Consider the following 20,229-nt stretch of genomic DNA (forward strand, 5'->3'; position numbering starts at 1 on the left):
AGGTATTAATGCTGGACTCTTATAAAAGTGAAACAGCAGAATGAACTTTTCAAAGGTAGGGGATACCTGAACTTCTTGGGAAAATTTCCCTGCACCACATCATCCCAGGTAGGCAGATGATGGATCTGTTAATTCATTTTAGGTATTTATTCAACAACTGTTAATGTGCCAAGCCTTAGTTTCTAAATGTGTTCACTGCCTTCAGGATGCTTGGTTTTCTCTTAGGAGGCAGAATTATAAATACATGGGTATAATTAAAAATGTCTCACACGTCTCAGCCTCTGAGATGACACCAACTTCAGATCAGGTAAGTTCGTTTCTGAAATAAGTGCTTGAAAAAGTTTGTTAATAGTTTTAGTGTAATGGGGATCCGAAAGGCACATTTTATTCCAAACATCCTGTATTATTCACTGAGTTGGCTTCATACACAATTTTGGTTTAAATGTTTTTCTAAATTTCCCATTCTGACCTGTGAATATATCTCAAAACAAAGCATGAATTTTGAATTAGAGATTGTGAATTGCACATAGAAAATTTTAAAGAAATCTCTCAAATAAATACTTAACCATTTTCATCTTTTGTACTAACTACCAGGTTTCTTTGTAGTGTCTTAAGGGTTTCACTTTGAGTTTGGAATCCTATGTCAAGTGAGCAGGCTTGGAGGAAATTAAATTACAGTAAATAATGGCACATACAAAAAAAAAATAGTGGGCTTTTTGGTCTTCAATTTATATGAATATTGTTCCATAGCCTTGTCTTGACGCTGGAATGGACTCATTGCTAAGGTTTTATGACTCAACAACTTCAAGTTTCTCTAGTATTCTACTGACATTTTCAATTTTGTGCATTTGATACTTTTTTGTTTCCTTTGTGAAATTTGTGATCAGACTGCCAGTCATAGCGTAGGTGAGCAAATGAGTCGTTACTGCCATTCCCCTGGCACACATTTTTGTCCCATACCTTCAACTAAGATCTTAAAGTGATTGGGACCTTAATTTTAACATTTATTAGAAATGTTTTGGGAAAATTTTAGGATATTGAGAGTTAAATATACTTCAGAATGCCATTTTTTGATACTTTTAAATACACCCCTTATGTGAAAAGAGAAATTAAATGATCATGCACATTAAGGAAAACTGCAGGTCTGTAGCTTGGGATTTCATCACAAAATTTCCAGTGACTAGTTAGAAAGCTGATTTTCTTAAATCTCACTTTTTCTACTTTGCCTCATCGAGTTCATGTATCCCAACATACTCATTAGCTACAGGGTTTAATTTACATTCTCTACAATAAAAATGACCTGCAGGGGTGAAAACTGCTTGAATTTTGTTTTTAAAATATAACTCAAGAAAATTCAAATTATGTAAATATTCTTGATATTCCAAATGTTTAAGTGTGTGTATGAATTTTTCAGCTCTGAAAGGTAGCTAACTCTGACATCTATTTACTTCTAGTAGTTTCTTTATTCTCATGACTTTATTCACCCACTTAAATTTACTTTTGAAAGAAAAAATTAAACTTTGGTAATGTTAGGTAATGTAAACTATAGGGATTTGTTAGTGACATTTCTATTTTTATCATTGAAAAGCTGCATTTCCAGAGTTCTAATGATCCCAATGTTTATGTGTAAACATGAAGTAAATAACTGTTAAATACATCAGGTATTTGCAAAAAATAGCTTCTTCCCAATATATGATCCAAACAGCAAAATATCTTTTTGACTATAAAACTGGTGTCAAATAATTGAAACTTCATTTAAAAAAAATGAGTCAAAAACACTTTTCGGTCAAGTTAATTGAGTTCAGATACCAGGCACGTGAATGTAAGTGAATTTTTTTTTTTTTTTTTTTTTTTGCCTCGCATTTGAACAAATGTATTCATTTTCTCATTGTTCATAACAGAGCTGTAATCCAATGTAACCTGTCTTTTCTTGTTGTTAAGTATATGTTGGGAATGAAGATTTCAGAAGTATTCCCTAACTCCAACCTGAAAAACCTGGTGTTAGTCTTGGGTGATTTCCAGTGACCCTGTGACTCCCTCCTTCCTGCCCCCTGTGTAGATTTGGAACTGGGCAGCCATTTTTGTTTTTGGAAGGGAAAGGAGACAGATATAATGAATGACTTTTATTGTGCAATATTTCAAACTCTCTTGAATGCATTCGAAGGGGATGGAAACTGTTCTGCCCTATGTCATAGCCAAAACAAACAAAACATATTCCCTAAACCTGGATGTGTGTTTCTCTCAAGCTGGCAGTAGTTAGAGCTCAGCTCTCAAACAAGAATTTGGTTTGACAATTTTTAGCCCTTGTTCAACTGACTATTTAGGATAGGTCACAGCCAAAGTAAATACTGTGGGGAAAAATTAATATACATATTTACAGCTTGCAGGTCGCATTTTTTTCTTAAATGTTAGATATTTATCTCAAGGAATTGCATTTGTGGTAATACTTTTAAATAGACTGCTTTTTTGCTAATACTTCTTAAATGAACTTCTCTCCAATAATAGTGACTCCAAATGTAAATACATTCTACAGAGGTCCCTAAAGAGTGATAAATTGTTGAGTTTAAGTATTTAAACACTAAGCATCTGAGAATTCTAAGACTATCAGACCCAGCAAATATGCAGTAAAACCCCCTTGATGATCGCCTGCTCTGGCCTCTACAGAATCTGTAGTGAGCATTGACTCCTTTATGATGACCTCCAATGCCTCTCCCTGACTCCAGCCACCCCCACTTAGTTGTTAGAGTTCCACCCTTTGGATCTGTGGGGAGAAGTCATTTTGCACAATCAAGATAATTCATTTTGTAATGCACCATCCTGCTTCATGACCCTGGCAAATTTATTAGTCACAATAATTTTGAATTTATGGTCATAGATGACCAACAACAGGCTCTTGGTTTCTGCCTTAACCAAGACGTGCTGGAAATGCAAACGTTAAAGCCAGGCAACGTGTGTCTCAAAGTGATAGCACAGACTCAATCCACCTCTCTGGCTAGAAGACCTCTCTGGTTTGAAAAACAGAATTCTGACTTCCACCAAGTATTCTGTTGAACAGTATCAGACATCAGTGGGAATGGAAATGAGCCAGTGGATAACTCTGTTGCCCATGACCTTTTTATATAACACACTACAGGTAAAGCGCTGCCTGCATCCTGCACTTCAGTTAGAAACAGGGATTGTGGAGTCCAGTTCTGTTCCTTCAACTAGCCTGACCAGCATGGTCTGGACATAAATCACTTTCAGGAATAACTGCTTCATTTTTTGCGGTATGTGTAATTGGCAGATGAGTCGGTATTGCTGAGGTCTCCGGCTCTCAGACTGTCAAGAGGCCAATGTGAGTGGAAGATTCAAAGGGGTTGGGGATACAAACTTCCTGGGAAGAAAGGAGGCTCTTATTTTTCACTTGCAAGTGTTGCTTTAAATTCTTCATATTCAAACTTAACCCATTTTATTTTTAGAGTTAAAAATCATGTACCTTTTCCAATTGAATCGGGGTCTCCATTGTGGCTTCCTTTCTCCTCAGAGAGAAACAAACAACCCAGCTTTCCTTTGAATAAGTCGCCTAAGTCACCATTTGCACGCATGACCTTTCAGCTAGCCTTTCGCCTTCTTGTTTTTTTGTTGTTTTTCTTGTTCATCCACATTATAGTAAATCACATAGAGCATCCTATGGTATTGTCATGCATCCTTATAGAAGCACAAAGCAAGATGTATTTTTGTTCCTGTCTCGTAAATAAGTTGAGTAAAAGGGAAGTGACTTCTCTGTTGGCAGCGCACAATGATAAAACCTGGAAGACAGTGGCCTTCTATACTCAGCCTGTGGTTTATTTTCCTCCTGCTGCCTCCTCCTTCCTCTGGCTTAAGGCAGTAAGGCCACTTGTTGACTGTTCCTGTAAGACTTTCTAGAATCTCTAGAAAGTTGCATCTGTTTTCTTAAAACTAAGTGAATGATGAGTGTTGACTTACCTTTACCTTTCTAACCTAATTTGTTTATGAAGAGGGCACAGGGAGGAGGGAAAAAGCTGGGGGCCATACGACCTAAACCAGAAACTCAGGCTGCATCTGCATTTAGAAACCACACTTTGAACAAGCAGCATTCTGGACTCAGCCATGAACCATTCAGACTCAGTCCTGAGGCCTGTGCCAGCGTCCGGCAGCCGTCCTGTGAGTGTCTGCGTGGATTTATATCTTGCCTTTCTCCAAGAGAGGAAACAGTTCTAGGCCTATCCCAAACACTTCTGAAGCTTGTGTCCTTTTGACATTTCCCTGCCTTCCCGGCTCAAGCTCTGCCATTTCCACAAGCAAAGAGCTGTTACCACCAGGCCAGAGCTGTAACAATATTAAGATGTTTTCCTCAACCTTGTCCCCAGAAAGATACTCTACTTCCAGAAGATTGTTTTCCCCTGAGCATTACATCATGAATTGATTCAGTTCTTGGAGGAAAAAATTGGACGAAATATAATAGATTACCTCCTGGGGAAACATACTTAGGTTGTTAAGTATTCCCACCAGAAAACTAAGAAACTGCTTATATATTACTACTCTGTCCACATTTAACCTTTCACCTATTGCAGCTGAACAGGGTGCATTTTTTGTGTAAAGGTTCTTGTTTTAGCGAGGGTCAAAGAACATTTCTCCTCTTATTTTTCTAAGGGATACAAGTATTCTTTGTTTTTGCCATCACCAGACTTTTGGTGAACACGGACCCTGGAACAGGTTAGGGTGCAAAAGGGTTTCCTTTCATTGTGTAAGTGTTGCCCCCAGTGAGGGGGAGGGGTACCAGGGGGACAGCTAGCATGGGGGGGCGGTTTGCTCAATCTAATTTTCCTTATGGTTTTTTTGGCCTCTGGGACTCCATGCCCGACAGAAAAGTAGGCCACAACTTTCGGGCATTTGGGAGGCGACACCTGGGTTGTGCAGATAGTGTGGCCTGGTGAGCAATATCCCGTGCTGGAGAGAAGGATCCGGATCGAGTTTCCCCTTTGCTGGGAACTGGTTCTCTGAGAAAGATGCGAATGATTGATGAAATAGCTCCCATCCAATAAATAGTGCAGTAAGGAATGTGGGAGCTGTTTTCTTATCCAAGTTTGCGAGTTCGAGTGGAGAAGGGGAGGGATAGAGTTGGCCGCACCGTGTGCTGGCTTCAGTCTGTGATCACTTGGAATGGAAGGAGAATGGAGGGAAGAGCTGATGAACCGGAGGGACTGCTAATAAAAAAGCAAGCCTTTCATCACCAAATGCCCAGCTGGTGACTGGAAGCCAGTCAGCATCCAGAGCCTAGTTAACACATTAGAGGCCCGTGCTGTCGGTTGGCAGTCCCCACTGGCAGAATCACCACCGGCAACTGGATTGGCAGGGCCGGTTTCCTTTTCTGAGGGAAACATTCTAACCGTGTCAGCAAAGCTTGTCTTGCAAGTCTCCACTTGGAAGAGCAGCACAGTCTCACGAGGGCACTGAATCTCCCCTGATTCCTTCAAGCCTACAAGAGCCTCTCCTGGCCCAGCCCTTCCCCCGACCGACCGCCAGCCCCCTGCACTTCTGAGGTGAGCCCTGAGGAGACAGCAGCATGGGGGTCACTAGATGAGGGTACATGGACCTTTCTACATTTTGCAACTTCCTGCGAACATGTCACTATTTTAAAATAAAAAATTTGTGAGAGTACAGTGCTTCCAACAACAAAAGTTTTTGTTTATCCGGTCCCTCATCTGAAAAGTGGGGAAGTTCGTGACAACCCCTTAATGAAAATCAAGCACCATGGATGTGGCTCCACTTGTTTCCATCATCCAGGTTGCTTTCACACTTTCTTGTGACGGAAGCCCGTTCCCTGGACCAAGGGTAATCCAGAGAAGACCGTGCCCTGGTGGACCGTGTCCCTGCCGGTGGCTCTCTGGCGGCTGATTTCCCACATGCCCTTGTTTCACTGACCTCGCTATCCTGCCCACGTGGCATGCGGGAGCTGGGACTTGGGAGGTTAATAGGATTTGCTCAAGATGACATTGCAGCAAAGCTGCACTTAGGCGCTTACCTAACTCTCAAGTTCATGCTTCCTGAAGAGAAGGTTGTAGGTAGAGAGGCAAAGATTTGGGGGTTGGTGAAAGAGGAGGGTCAGAGTTGTACAGGGAAGGTGAACATTTCTCTTTGCCAGATTGGCTGATGTGATCAGGTGTGTCCCTGGTGGGCGGCGGCCACTCTCTGCCTCTGTGCTCCAGAGGCAGTGGTCACTTGACAACCTTTTGAGGGCATCTTCCCACTTGAAGTCTTGCTCTCATGTCCACACCCGTAGCCTCACGCTGCGTGTCTTCAAGAGGAAGTCAGCCCATTGGTACTTGCATTTCAGTCGCAGCACAACCTAATGTATTCCTCACTCTTTTCAGTTTTCCTGTGTCAAATTGTGTTGTGTATGTGGGGTGGTGGTAGTGGTTGTGTATAGCCAGTGAGGTCACTGATTCTATAATCCTGTCCTGAATGCACTAGCTTATGCCAAAATTTTATAGCACCCTGTTCAAAACTCCCAGCTTGTTCTAGTGCTTTCCTAGCCATGGAAATCCATCTGTGTGGTTTCACAGAAAGGGCATATTAGCCAAGGATTGAGGCAGCTCACCAGAGGTTCTCTCCAGAGTCTAGCAGAAGAATAGTTTCCACCAGGAGCGTCTTACCCATCCGAAATCCAATTCTGGGGGTAATTCCAGTTCAATAGACACCTCTTCATCCTGCCCAGGAATAAATCTCTCTGAGTTGTCGACAGCTGCTGCCATGTCTGTCGGGAGGTCTGGGATGTGGAGCTGGCACAGGTCCTACACTGAAGGCTTGGGAGCGGCAAGTGTCAGAAGCAATGTTTATTAAATAATAATTAATTACCATACCTGGAGTCAAGCATAAATTTAGTTGGCATGCTGCCTTTAAGTTGAGAGACTGATTAAAGTCAGGGGTCCCTCCTGCTTCTTGCTTTAGCTCAGATACTGATATTAAGAAATTTAGCTTGAGAATGGGAGTGCCCTTTCAAAAGGAAGGCTGCCCTACTTCCCCCAATAGCTTCTGCTAAGGGCTTTGTGAATCCATCATTAAAGAATGTGTCTTAAACTTCATGATGATTCCATTTCACCTCTAACATGGTCCTATGCCACGGACATTGACACTTTAAAACGTCAATTATAAAATGTCTGGGTGTATTATTTTGCTCTTGTAATTTGGAAGACTTGCTTGACAATCAGATAAAATCACGGAGTAATAGGGACGAAACCCAAAAAAGTCAGGGACTAATTTTTCCAAACATCTCACTTTGTAGATGAGAAAACTTGATGGTAAGGGAGCTGGAATAACTAGTCGTGGTCACACAGTGTCCAACAGCAAGGCTGGGATCTGGGTGCCTGAGCCCCCAGGCTGTCTCTTCCCTCTGTTTGCTGCACGTGGGTACATGATGCTGGTTGCAAGGGAGCACTCCCCACCCCTTTGAGACTGAATGAATGAACAAATTATCAGACAGAGTTGTAGGAAACAATGGCCACATTTAATAAACATACCTATCGAGAATAACGTGTATTGTCAAATGGGGCGCTCCCATTGTCAAGCTATTATGTCATATATTGACATAACATATATATGGCGAATTCTAAAGTAAAGGGGCACAAACCAGAGGTTTAGTGTCTGTGCTAAGGGACCTGGGCATCAGGGAGAGAAGAGGGGTTTTCACCCAACAAGAAGGGAGTGACTCCTCATGACAAAACCTTGCCTCTCAATATTTGCCTGGCCTTAGCTAGATTTGCCCAAAAAGGAGCTCTCCTTTTGGGGAATGTAGACTGGGATAGTCCCTATCGAAAAACAATCCAGGACTTCCCTGGTGTTGCAAGGGGTTAAGCACAGCACTGCGAAGCTGTCCGCAGCCTCTGCAGCACGAGTTTGATCCCCAGCCAGGGAGTTACCCACATTGCCAGCTGTTCTGTATTGTCCTGTATTGCCCGCTGTTCCCCTCTGCAGTGTATTTCAGTCAGTCTGCCTGTTCTGCTCCCCACTCTGTTTCTGGTGAATCTTTTCACCCCCGCACCTCTGTCCTATACCCCAGTTCATGTATGCATAAATAAATCTTTTTAAAAAAGAGAAAAACAATCCAGAGGTTTCTCAATATTAAAAATAGATCTACCATATGGTCCAGCAATTTGACCAAAGAATGCAAAATCACTAAATGCTCTCCTTTTTTCATTGCAGCACTATTTACAATAGCCAAGCTATGGAAACAACCTTAGTGCCCAACAACAGAGCAGCGGATTAAGACGTGGGATGATGGATTTGATAGCCAATTCCAGCCCCAAATTCAGTTTGGGTTTTAGAAAAAAAAAAACAAAGAGAGAATAAAAACTCATGGCAGAGCTTGCCTGCCCAACTCCAGCACAAGATACACTACTAGGGTTTTGGTTTTGAATCCCAAGTTGGTTTCGAAAACAGACTGGGATTGAGTTCCTGCTGGCACCAATTAAGTTCAGGTCTGCACTGGCACCAATCAAGTCTTAGAAACAGCTGGTTTGGAAAATGGACCAATCAGGTTTGAAAGGCGGGCACTCTAAAGGGGGTTAAAAGGGGAGACTTCATTCCACTTGGGAGAAGCTTCAGAGAGAGACTCCTCTGGACTTCACTGGAAAGATCTTTGCAGAGACCTTCGCCTCAGCTTCTTCCATCAGCAGGGCCACTGGCTTATGCTCAGCATCTCTAAAGGACTGTAACACTGCCTGGCATCTGGCACTGCCCAGCCCAAATTCGGATTACTGCCATGTTTTGTTCTTTTGATGCCAGTATCCAATAGTACTTCTTTGAGTTAAAAACATGCAATTCGAGGGCCTCCCTAGTGAAGCTCGCCACAGCCATTGCAGCATGAGTTCGATTTCCGGCCAGGGAGCTACCCACAAGGAACAGCAGACCTCTCCTGACTCGCCCACTGCTCTCCTCAGCAGTGTATTTCAGTCACTTCGCCTGTACTGATCCCCACTCTGTCTCTGGTGAATCCTCTCACCCCCTACAACTCTGACCTGTACCCCAGCTCTTGTATGTATAAATAAATAAATCTTTAAAAAAAAACAAACATGCAATTTGAAGTGAGACCTGAATTTAAATCTCAGTGCCCCACCTACTGTTTTGTTTGCTATATAACTTCAACTCTCTCACCTATAAAACAAGGAGAATAACAACAGCATTTTTCTCTGACAATGACTGTAAGAGTTGAAAGGTATGATGCATGTGAAGGTCCTGGTTGAGTGTTTACCATGTGCTGGAAATTCAATAGCTTCACATACATTTTTGCTTTTAATTCTGACATATGACATAATTCCAGACTTACTGAAAAGTTACAGAAATAGCACAAATAACATTTATTAAGATTACTCAGACTTTTGCATTTTGCTATATTTACTTTCTTTTATATATAAATAGATATGTAAATAGATTTATATATAATGAGTTTTTCTGAACCATTTAGGTAAAGTGGCAGACATAATGCCTCTTTAAAACACAAGAAAACTTACAACAATGATTAGTTTTAAGGTGTCATAATTATGGCAATATAAATACTGGAAGCAGTTCACAGTGTTTCTTTAACTCAGCTTCAATCATGATCCAACCAACCATTACTGAGCATATATTTATGTGCTAGATGCTTTAAGAAATAGTTCATTGACTTCTCTCTCCACAGCAATGTGAAACAGGTATTATTAATGACATTTTTCAGATCATAGGCACTAAGGAGACTCAAGGAGTTCATAAATTACCTAAAGTGAGTAACTAAGACTCAAGAACATTAGTCTTGAGGTCCTTAATAAGTGGTGGATCTGGGATATGAACTCAGTTCTTAGGTTTCTGAGCTCTCAGTTCTTTCCAAAACAATGCTCTCCACAAAACTGACATTCTTTGTTGTCTAATAGACTATCGATATCATTCTATTATAAAAGGAAATAAGTAAAATAAAAAAAGTAAAGCAGCAGCTTTGCTGGAGCCCTGTGGTCAGTGTGTGCTAACTGCTGCTAACCTGGCACACACGTCTGGTCTCTGGTCTGAACCCTGGGGGTGCTGATTGCACAGATCTGATGAGCTTCCAAAACTTTATTTCTAATAATTGCAACTTTTTGCAGTTTTGTGACTGGCTAGAAACAGTTCTTTTAGCTCTAGATACCTTTAGTCAGGTGGTTTTATTTTTAACTTCTAAACATTTTTATTGCAATTCATTTTTCAGCCCTCCCCCAAAAGTCATGGGTCAGTACAACAACCATAAAAAGAAGATATAAACACAACAGTCAAATGTCTCCCACACCAACACTTAGAAGAAACCAGGAATTGTGTGTGGGGTTTCCCAACAGGTCCTACAGCGACTACTGAGGTCTCTTAACAGCATCTGATGTGCCTATTAACAGTGTATGCACAGGGCCTCCCCGGTGGCGCAGCCGTTGAGCGCTGGGTTGCGAAGCTGCCGGCGACCTCTGCGGCGCAGCGGTTGGATCCCCAGCTGCTCCCCGGCCACTGGAGGAGGGTCCCACATGGCGCGCAGACCTCTCCTGCCGCCCGCTGCTCCCCTCAGCAGTGTACTTCGGTCCTTCTGCCTGCTCTGCTCCCTGCTCTGGCTCTGGTGAATTCTCTCGCCCTCCCGCGCTTCTGACTGTACCCAGTGCATGTATAAACAAAACAAACAAACAAATAAATAAATAAAAACATGCCTCTATAAAAAAAAAAAAAAATGTGTTAAAAAAAAAAAAAAAAAAAAAAAAAACAGTGTATGCACAGACACCCCTGTCTGGAAGCACAAACAAGTCTGCTCCTTCCTCATGCTCTGCACCGAGCACAGGTACGTCCCTCGTTAGTCACCTGGAATAACCACACCATGAGCGGTGGCTCCAAGCCTTCATACTGTGGGCTTCTCTGGCTTGGGGAGGCGCAGGAGCTCGGGATGTTCTTGATGATCTTCATGGCCACCTCTGCGCTAGGCCAGCCTCACCGTGGCAAAGGCTCCCTCCCCTGAGAATCATGTAAAGTGCTGGTCTGAGTCTCTTCCGCAACAGAGGTGGCCACTGGACTACAACTCACAGTTCATAAAGAAATAAAGACCTTTGAGAAAAGATAAAAAAGGTAATATTTTTCCTATTATTGATTTTTAAAGTCACTGAAGAAGAGTATTGTGGGTGTATTATCAAAACTGATTGCATTATCTTTTTTTTTAAGATTTATTTATTCATACAAGAACTGGGGTATAGACCAGAGGTGCGGGGGGTGAGAGGATTCACCAGAGACAGAGTGGGGAGCAGAACAGGCAGATCAACTGAAATACACTGCTGAGGGGAGCAGTGGACAAGACAGGAGAGGTCTGCTGTGCCATGTGGGTTAGCTCCCTGGAAGGGGATTAAACTCGTGCTACAATGACTGGCCATAGCTTGGTAGCACTGTGTCTTTAATCCCTGCACCACCAGGGAGGCCCCAAAACTTCTGATTGCATTTCAATGCAAAGTATTAAATACAAAATTGCTGAGTTCAAGTAAGTGTTCAAATCTATGTTTGAAGGAAAGAGAAGACTGATGTCTCCAGCTGCCTGATGGGCAGCGAGGCCTCCTTCTTCCCCAGCCTGCTTTTCTACTCAGGCCTCAGTTGACTGCAAGAAGCCCACCCACACCCTGGAGGGCAGACTGCTTTCCGACTCTTTCCTTTCAAGTCATCATCATCATCATCATCTCTCATCCCAAAATACACACACACACACACACACACACACACACACACACACACACACACCCCAGAGTAAGTCTTGACTAAATATTTGGGCACCCATGACCTAGTCAAATCGACACATAAAATTAAGGGTCACACTACAATTGTTAGGGGAGAAAGGATGTCCTAAAGCTAATTCCATACAGGCTTTGTGGACTCCACCCCCACTCCAGACCAAAGCCAAAAGACATTGGGAACTACAAATCCCATCACCACCAAAGGGAAGGTGGCTGGAACCTGAGGGTGGGGTTAAGCAGCCAGGTTTGGTATAAAACCAGACACGTGGGCTTTGGGGGATTCCCTTTTTGGCTCCCCGCCAGCTCGCAGCTCGGCCAGCTCTCAGAGTACCTTTGGGGTTTCCAGGTCGGCGGATCGGATAGGATGCATTAAAGACTTTATTTCCCTATTTTCTCCCTGACTTGTACATTTCCTCAATTCCCTTTCCCTTGTAAATAAACCTTTTATTAACATTTTGTGTGTGCCTGTAGTGGAGTATTAAAAAGTCCCTTTTAAGCGCGTGGGTGAGGACCCACAGCCAGGCAACACGTTTTATATCCGGGCTGCTTCGTAACACTATTATGGACTATTTGGGACATGCAGGAAGGAAGAAAAGAACACCCGTCCGATTCTGCCATCCACAGATGATTACAACTTTGATTACAATCATCCACCGATGATTACAACTTTGGCTCTTCCTGTCTTTTTTTAGGTATCACAGATCAATTTTTTTTATCACCTGTTCTGTTTAACTAGAGATCACATGTGGTCTCTTCTCCTAAATATTTCGGAAAGTATGTAACATTTCCATCATGCCTCTGATATTACACATAAAATAATGCTTATTAGAAAATCCACCTCCAATATATAAAATACATTGTCCATATGACCAAATAAAATGAACTGATATGTTTCACTCCAAGGAGAGAGAGTCTCTTTTCCTCCATTTCCTTCTGCAGAGGAAACATTCCCAGATGTCCAGCCTATTGCTTTATCCCCAATCTAGCACTGAAGGTGTTAACAGCCCCCCTCCTGCTCCCCGTGTCTGGGGGCTGAGGTGTGAGTGCCCAGGGAAACCCACAGTAAATTAAGGGTGGCAGCCTCTCTGAGGAGGGAGAGGTGGCATGTTCGGTGGCCTTTATCATTCGTTGATTGATTGGATATTTGTGCAGCGGGCAGGGGGATTTGAAATATAACATAAGCGCTTCCTGAGATGTCAGTCCTCTAGCGTTAGTGGTCCGAACAAGGATGTAATTCATCTCTGCAGGTGCTTACTCTAGTATCAAATACTTGAATAACATCATGCCTGTGGAATCCACCGCTCCCAAGGGCCCTATTTGTACTCTGATATGCCCACGTCTTTTCCTATGTGTGTTTTCCTTTCTTAAGGAGCTCTCATTTCCTTCAATAGGATATGTTTTATTTCATCCCTTTTCCTGCATTTACTCATATTAATGTCCCCGCATGCACTGGAAATAACCCGCATAGCCCCGTAAATACGAACCTGAACCGCAGCGCCTGGAATGCATTAGGGTGCGAGAATGGCCTGGAACAGAGTGGAAGCAGCAGTGTCTTTGGGCTGCCTGCCTGGAGCCCACGAGAGTGCTCATGGGGGGCTGTGTCAGGAGGATGTGGTGGCTTCTCAGAAGTGCCGGCAGTGTTGGGAGCTCAGAAAGAAAATTTAGGGTTTTAGATACTTCATTTCCAGCTATGGAGGTCTTGGTTGAAGGAAGCAATGCTTGGCTAAAACGCCCCTCTGGGTTTTGCATTTCTAATATTTGTCTTTCTTAGTGCAAAACTGCTTGTTTCAACTGGCCCCCGCAGATGACTTCTCAACGTTTAGACTCTAAGCCTGCTGGGCTCAACTATGGCGATAAAATTCTGTCTTAGGGCAAAATCTGCTCCCCTTACCTCTCCCTCTCTCTCTTCTTGCTCTTGCTCTCACTCTTTTTCTAGTTCTGCATTTAATGATCTGGGACACTGGTGTGCGCTGGCCAGGCAGTGTTGCTTAGTAGATGAGAAATCTGCTCTAGGTTTCAGGAAAGTTTGCTTTGTTTATTTGCTCCTGCTCCCCCAAACTTTTCACCTGTATACTGGAGTTAGTCATCTGTCTGCTATTTATCTCATGGGAAAATACAGAGAGAAAAGAAAATTTTTGAAAATTAAAAGAGATGGTATAAGCATGTATAAAGGAACAAAAGACTGTGTTTAGGGTTATTTGTTTAGAACACAAAATGAATTTTCCTCCAAGAACTATTTTACATGTGGGATACAGATAATTAGCACACTTCTTCAGTATTAATATGCTGATCACACATTAGACTCTTTTTTTTTTTCAAATGGCATAGGATCACTCTTCCCTATATGTTAGATTCCTGTCTTATCTGTTAGTACAAGTGTAAGGGAGAGAGACCCTTGTCTCAATGTTAGGTGCAGAGACTCTGGAAGAAAGCCTTGAGGATATGGGGAGACAGGCATGGTCAGCTGTTCAGAGTCCTGGGCTGTTATAAGTCAGCAACACGATACGTAGAATATCCTACGAGTAAACTATAATAGATGAATATCACAGTGTGTGTGTGTGTCCTATAATATGATACCGCAAGCGGGGACCCACTTGATCGTGGTGGGTGGCCAGCTTCCCATCTTAAGCTGCTGATTTAGAAATATTTTCTTCTTGCATGAACTGCAGACTGTTAGTTGTGAAAGGACAAGGACAGATATTGTGACCTTGAACCCTGCCAAATAATTTGTCCTGGCATCTTGGGAACCTTGGAAAAGTTACATTTAAATAATGGGGTTCTGGGTTTCCTGGCGCTCATTCGTTCCAAGATAGATGCTTTCTGTTGACTGTGAGTCGGTTGTTGTACATGTTCTGAGAGTTGTTTTCAGCGCATCTTGTATATCTTTTGTTGGGTTTACCTCTAACTTTTCCCTATTTTTTTTTTTGTTGCTATTGTAAATGGTAATTTTAGAAAAAATTTCTTTTTCTCATTGTTCCTTGCCACTGTATAGATGTATGATTGATTTGTTCACATTGCTTTTCATCCTAAAACCTTCCCCAAGTCACTTACTAATTTCAGTAGTTTCTCATAGTTGTTATAATAACTCTCTTGCTTTGGTTCTTCTTAAAGATCTTCTATGTCTCCATTTAGCTTGTTCTGTCTTTCTTCTAGCATATTGGATATATGAAATACCATTATAAAAACTTGTAATTTTTTTTTCTATTGATAATATCATCTGTGTCATTTTTGGTTCAGTGTTGATTGAGTTTTTCCTCCTCCTATGAACTGTATATTTCTTCTTGTTTGTGTACCTGGCAATTTTTGATTGGATGCCAGGCATCGTGAACTGGGTGTTAGGTAACTTTGTATTCCAAAAAATTGCCTTGAAATTTGTTCTGGATTTAGGTAAGTTGCTCTAAAATGGTTTGGACCTTTTAGAGCTTGCTTTTAAACCTTTTTAGGTGAGACTGGAGGAGTGCTTGGTTTCAGATTAATTCTTCAGTGGTTAAGCAAGACCCTCTTTCGTATCCCGATGCCTCATGTACTATGAGATTTTTCCATTCTGGCTGTTTGGAACAGGCACTATTCCTGGCCCTGTGTGTGCTCTGGGTGTTCCTGCTAATCCTTTCAAGTGGTTCTCTTCCTGGCCTGATTCTTTTCCTGGCCCCAGGTAGTTTATCCATACAATGTGCTGAGTAGCATTCAACTAAAAGGCCCTCTACAAAGCCTCAGAATTTTCTCTCTGTGCAGTCTCTGTCTGCCCCCGCACTCTGGCCTGTCAACTCTAGCTGCTTGGTTTTCCCAGATTCCCAACTCTGTTTCCTCAGTTCAGGGAAACTGTAGACATCCCTTCTGCCTTGCTGTGCTGCAGACTGAAACTTCCTCCAGGCAACCAGCATGGTCAATGACTTGGGGATCATTTGTTTCTCATCACTTAGGGATCACTGCCCTTTGTTTTCTGATTTCTTCTGCCTTGAGAACCATTGCTTCATATGAACTGATGGGTGTTTTGTTTGTTTCAGGCATGAGGATCAGTCTAGTCCTTTTTTTCCATTTTAACCAGAAGATGCATGCCCAGTCCCTTGCCTAGGCGCACACATTGCCATTAAATCTCTGTTGGTGGAGAGTGGTCACAGGGCTGTGGCTGGACATTATGGGGTGGAGAAATGGAGCGCTGTCTGAACGACTACTTTCCAACACCCCATGGGCTGGGGAGGGGAGAAAGCACAAATTTTGGTGGCCAGCTAGGTGACTCCACCATAGTGTTCTTGTCCTTATCTTATAGATGAGTCACCTGAGGCACAGTGGAGTGAAAGGAAGCTCCAGCTCCGATATTTAATAGGGTGGTGGTCATGGTGGAGGCTGCCCTTGCAGCCACGGCAGGCTTCAGTCAGGTTTCTGTTCTAGGGCTCCAAAGTGATAAAAATCAGCTGACCTCACAAACTATTACAGTCAGGAGGGATTTTGACTGTGAGAACAATTCTCTCAGTATTCAACAGGGGCTTACATATGTGGTGAGAGAAATTTTTAAAGCAAAAAAGAGTTCTATTTCTAGGGGGTCTAGATTTGTTTTCTTTGTTCAACTAAATCTCAAGTAAGAGAAGGCAATGTAGTGGGAATAATTAGGCGCAACGGGTGGTATAGGTCCAAAGAGAAAAATAATTCATCAACTTTAAAGCAACTCATTTAAAACTGTGAGTGTGGTTTATTTGACCTGCATTTGGGAGCAAATATTAATGAAGAAGTAAAGGCAGCTTATGACTTTTCCAGTTCTTTCATTTCCCACTAGATGTCTTTGATAGAAACTAATTATCAATGCTCTTGATTTAATTTGGAAAAAAATTGGATGAAGGTTTTTCTTAAGTCCCATGTCAGTGTTCATAATCCAGGAGAACTAAAATTAACCCCTGATCCGTCCTCAATAACTGCTCTGGCCAGCAGAGTCCACTTTAGAAAATAAGAAAAATTATTATTATGGTGATTATTATTTTTTAAATAAAAATTTCTTGTGGGAATGCAGGAAGACCAGAGGAAATTTTCCCCAGTGCTAAAGTTGCTTTTATTAAGCCACTAAGCAGATACCAGAAAACTTTCATTAATTGAATCCAAACTAAATTGGACTCATTTTTCCACCTAGATTCCACTCTCAAAAAAAAAAAAAAGAAAGGCAAGAAAACAAGTTGCCGTCAGGAACTTATCCTAAAATCCACTTGCAATACAATATTCAGGATCTATCACATGTGCATCCCAACCAGGTACACTTTGCATAGTTTGTCTGCAGTCTATCCTTAATTAATGGTGTTTTCCAAGGTTATGCCTTCAGTTCTCTCCTTTATTTATTTATTTTTGTAGTATAAAGTTGGGATTAAGAATGTGAGTTTTGGTTTGAATGTAGTACCAACATTACAAGTTTTGTGATATCATCTTTCTAATGGGGAAAACATTAGTAATTCCTCAGAGGGTTGTTTAGATGAACTGAATTAATTAATACATGTCATGTACTAGAGTAGTGACTTGCATAGAAGCAGTACTCAATAAGTGTTTGCTATAATTAATAATGACAATAGAAATAATAATGATAATAATTATTATATCTCAGGATGATATTTTTTTTCTGCTCTATTCACAGCTTCAACTTTTAGCTGCATGCTAATATTGATAGCACCCAAAGAGAAATGTGAAAACATATGTTGATCTATAAGTATGACTCTTTGTCCCATGGTTTCAAGTCTGCTGGAATTTTCTTTCTAGTGATCTTCGCTCCTGAGGGAATCACAATATCATTTCTGAGTAATTAACTATACAAATGTAAGGTTCCACATCTTAAATCCTACTACTGCAGGACAGTGTAACTCTGACCATCAGGAGCTCAAGTCATCAGACTTGATTTTGACATATTCCAATGAGGTCAGAATGTTTGTCCTATATGCAAGGCCTCCTTGCCAGTGGAATCACTGGGCCTGGATGACTTAATATCTGTCTCCTTATCCACTAGGAGATTGCTGTGACTTACTCTTAGAAAACTTTCCACCAGCAAATCCATCATGCTTCTTCTCTCTGTTATTCTTGGTCACCATCCAAAGATCCTCTATCTCTCATCTTTATAGCTCTCTGCTCCCCTCCCTGATCCACCTTTCACTGCTCTGCTTTCCAAACCTTCCTTAGTCCCACAGAAACAAATTGTCTGTCCCCAACATTTTCCCTAAAGAGTCCCTCCATTCCCATGCCTTGACAGAAACCCGATTGTCATCTAAGGACACTGTGTTCCTTGGTAGTTATCTCAAATAGATAATTCTCATTTTCTAAGTCCACACATTACTCAATGTAGACGAAATGCCCTGCCTTCTTCCATCTTTTGTGCTCTCTCTTCTGATTATTCATCAGCTATCCTCCTGACAAATACCCTGCATTCAGTGAAGACAGTAGTGTGGGTCTCATGATCCTGATTTCTACTCCAGTCTTGTTCATTCCCATGACCTTTACCCTCCTCCGCATTAGCCACTTTTCACAGGCATACCATGCATCCTGTCATAACTGATACCAGTTTCATCTCTGAAAAGACCGTTGCAGACATTCTCCTGTCTAACAGGACCTCTGACTTTTATAGATCTCATATCAGTAAGGGTTCCTTGATATTATGGTCTTATAATTGTCCTCATTTAATCTCTTGAAGTCCAGTTCTTCCCCTATTCAAAGTTTCCTTTATTTCCTACTTAGGTAGGAAAATGTTCATTGAGGGATAGCCTTTAATTGGACTAGAAATAAGCATCTTGTCAAAGGTTGATTAATATGATCCATATCATATTTATGGGGTAACAATCATATCCATATCAATATTTAGTATTGTCACCTTGAAAGTCTTTCCAAAATTCAAAGTCAGCTTTGTGGTTGGGTTTGCACTCAGCTTATTTTGGTATATATCATGCAATGCTAAGGCAATTATGGAAGTAGCATGTACCTGCCTGCAAAACAACTCTGTAAGCGCTAGAAGGGTACAGAGTATTTCATACTTGGTTCACATCGTAAACACATTGGTATAATCTCTCCATATTTCTCTTCTCAAACTCTGATGGAAGAGAAATGTGACCTATTTTATTACCTACTTCGTGGGATGTTTTATTTGAGAACACCTCACTAATTATGGATCGTATTAATCAACCTTTGACAAGATGCTTATTTCTAGTCCAATTAAAGGCTATCCCTCAATGAACATTTTCCATTACTGGAGGACTATGGGAAGTGGTCTCCTTAAAAAAAGTGTTGGGGGATGTGGAGCTTGTTAAGCATTGAGTGACATATAGAAGCAGCAGTTTTGGAATAGATTGCTGAGTTCAATTAGCCCAACTTCTATTCATTTCATAACATCTATTCTTCCCAAAAGAGAGTTGGATCAAGTTGCTACCATTCACCTGAGAACATGTGCCCTGAGCAGTGTTTACCTGCAGTCCTCCCACAAGGTGGCCCATTCAGAGGATGGGCTGCTGTTGTTTGCATTGATTCCTAATTCCATGTGGGTTTACTTAACTGAGAACAAATATTGAGGGTGAGAAAATCTGTGAGAGTTGGGGTAACAATCTTGCCCCCCAAAATAGGCAGTATAAATGACACAGTATAAATGCAGCACTCTGGTATGCGTTTTTATGAGACATCATTAGAAAAATTGGGGTTTACAAGCAATGAATCTTTCTGGTAACTGAATGTATTCCATTTTATACAGCAAAGCTTAAGAAACAATTTTAAAGCATCTTAGGAGACAATTTCCAAAAAGTATTTGCTACTTTTCTTCTTTCATTAACTAAGAACTTTGAGAATTATTTAACTTTTTGGATGATGCCCTAAAGTCTTTATTATGTGCATCAGTCATTGTTCTAGGCCCTCAGAGTCTACTGTGCTGGGAAGAGCTGTTTGCTCCAGTACTAAATGGCCTATTGGCTTCTATTAGTTTTGTTTATGTTTTTAATCATATCCAATATCTTTTCTAGATTCTGTGCTTCCCCTGACAGCTCTTCCCTGCCACATCCTGCTCTCTCCAGATGAGCTGCTATGAATTTAGTGTGGGATGAGAAACCAGAAAACCAACAGGTAATTGGGAGAGGTAATTGTTGAGGGTTGGGAATTTCTAAGTGAGGAAATCCTCTAGTGTATGGAATTAAGGCTTTGCAGCTGAGATGCATTTCTTCTTTACTTTCCCCGTTACTTCCACAGCGTATCTCAGATTCCTGTGACCTGCACCATATTACCTATGTGTTGATTCTTAGAAATTCTAATAGAAAATCACTTTAATATCTAGATTTGTAAGTATCTCCCCCTGCCCCATTTTTAAATTGTAGTAAAATACACATAACATGAAAGTCACTGTCTTTATCATTTTAATTTTAATTTATTTATTTAATTTTACATTTTATAAGGACAGGTTTATTAGGAAAGGAGAAGACATTTGCATAGACACAAATGGGCAGAAAGAGCTGCTGCTTTGGAAAGGGAAAAGGTTCATGGA

Source organism: Talpa occidentalis, unplaced genomic scaffold (assembly GCF_014898055.3).
Source record: "Talpa occidentalis isolate TD23 unplaced genomic scaffold, MPIMG_talOcc4v2.1 talOcc4.8, whole genome shotgun sequence".
NCBI lineage: Eukaryota > Metazoa > Chordata > Mammalia > Eulipotyphla > Talpidae > Talpa > Talpa occidentalis.